Below are 2,173 nucleotides of genomic sequence, written 5' to 3'. Positions count from 1 at the left end.
CACATCATTATCTCCATCAGTGTCTCACGCCACCCTCTGTAGACCCCTCTTGACAGCCTCTGGATGACAGTACACATTCCTCTCAATTGGGCAGATCTGTGTGACAGGGAGTTTTTCAGGTGACACCTGACTCTAGAGGGTTAATTAGGAGACAAAATGTCACACACATTAACCTGAAGTCCATGTTAATATTATTCTCTGGAATGCTAGCTCTTACCCCAATCCTCTCCTTCATAGCAAATTTATTTATCATAAACCTCATTTCAAGTGATTTCATAGTTTTCTAGGTCTTCAGGAAATGCGCAGCTACTCCCAAGGACTACTCCTATTATTATAAGAAAATAATGAATAGTTTTTACTTGGGGCTGTATCTGACCTGGTGAAAACTCAATATTTGTAAAAGCAAGACTAGAAGCAGAGACATTAAGTCGGGAGGCCCATGTCTCATCTAAGTGCAAAGACAGAATGAAGAAAACACACCTCTTGTGAGCTGGGTGATGAACTGTCTGTCTTTAAAAGTGGGCCTGTATGAGGCTGGCTGGGCACCTCTCGTAGTCTGTGAATCAGCAGACATACATAAGTTCCCTGCTCATTCTCTAGGAACCAATGGTATCCCACAGCTTGGTAATCAGGTTAGAATTAATTTAATATAGCTACTTGTCTGGAAGGTTTTAAAAGTTGGGAAGACATTTTTTCATCTACCTACTTCCCAAAGCTCTTAGCAGATGGTCTAAGCACAGGTACATTTTCAATAAATATTTAGTGAATGAATGAAACCTGAATTTTGCTATCCATTTATACTCAGGATCCCTATGGAAACTTAACGCCTGTTTTTATTTCCCCCAAGAAAACTCAGAAGACTATTATGTCACCCAAAGTTATTAAAATTATTTTAGGATTTGCTACATATTTGTGATGGCCCTCTTACTGATAATCTAGGCAAAGCTCGGTCAGTCATCCTGGAGGCAAATACAACATCTCTGAACTCATTCACCATTGGTTCACACTCAGCCAACCTTATGAGCCCTCACGATGTTCTAGGCACATGAACTATATTCATGTGAAAGACGGTTCCGGCTCTCATGGATCTTACAGTCCAAATGGAGGGCAGATGAGGAAAGAGTTACACAAGAGCATACAAGAGGACTTCACAAAAGTTTGGAAACATTCCTCTATTTTAATTGCATTTTTCCCCTAGACTTTTTGAAGTGCCCTTGTATTGTCAATATAACAACAGATAGATTTGTGGCCTACATTAGTGTTTCTCAAGCTGAGCAGGATCAGAATTGTCCAGAAGGCTTGTTAAAACATACAGTGCTGGGCCCCATGCCCAGAGCTTCTGATTTTGGGATGGGGCCCTAAAATTGGCTTTATAACTTCCCAGATGATCTGATACTGCTTGGCCAGTAATCACACGGTGAAACCATTGCTTTGACCAAAGCTCATTGTCTAGGCTGAGCTGTGTTCTATTATAGCACAATTCAATTATAACCCGTGGGCAGGATAATTCATTGACATACCAATTCATATCGAAACATTTCCTCTTCCTTTTCTTTTGAAGGAGAGGGCTTGATCTTTCATTATTTCTTGCTATATACATTGTTTCCTGAAAAATGACAGAAGCTATTTCAAGTCCATGTATCTTTCCAAACACCTGCACTCAACTTTAAAGCATTTATGCCAAATGTCTGAAGAGAAGGATTCTTTTAAGCCTTAGCAGAAATGGGATATTTTGATCAGGCTGGGAAGAAATCTGAGATCTATGTATCCTGTGACTGAAAAGGAAGCTTGCTCCATTTGGTGATCAGAGGTATGTTAAGCTCTCCAGGAATGGAGCGTCAACTTAGAAAATCCCTCGGCCCAGGGGCAACCTGTCTTGCTCAAGATTCCGATTATTCCCACCCATGGAGCTAGAAACAGCAGAGCAGTCTGTCCCGCTGGGTCCTTGCAGGCTACTCAGGTAAGATGCCGAGTTTCTGACAATGCTGGGGAAGGGAAGCAGATTAATAACAGGATTAATGTCTCGTCAGTAGAACACAAAGGAGTGTTTAACAAAATATTTAATTAAAATCAATATTAATTGAGTTAGTTAATTGTGCCAGCCTGGCCGATAATCACATGTGGGGCTAGTTGAAAGGCGGAGAGATAAATGGGTGGTGAAGCCTCGCCTTTC

Source organism: Echinops telfairi, unplaced genomic scaffold (assembly GCF_000313985.2).
Source record: "Echinops telfairi isolate 266 unplaced genomic scaffold, ASM31398v2 ScPeMD7_1;HRSCAF=3_0, whole genome shotgun sequence".
In the NCBI taxonomy this organism is placed as follows: domain Eukaryota; kingdom Metazoa; phylum Chordata; class Mammalia; order Afrosoricida; family Tenrecidae; genus Echinops; species Echinops telfairi.
This window is presented reverse-complemented; position numbering follows the sequence as displayed.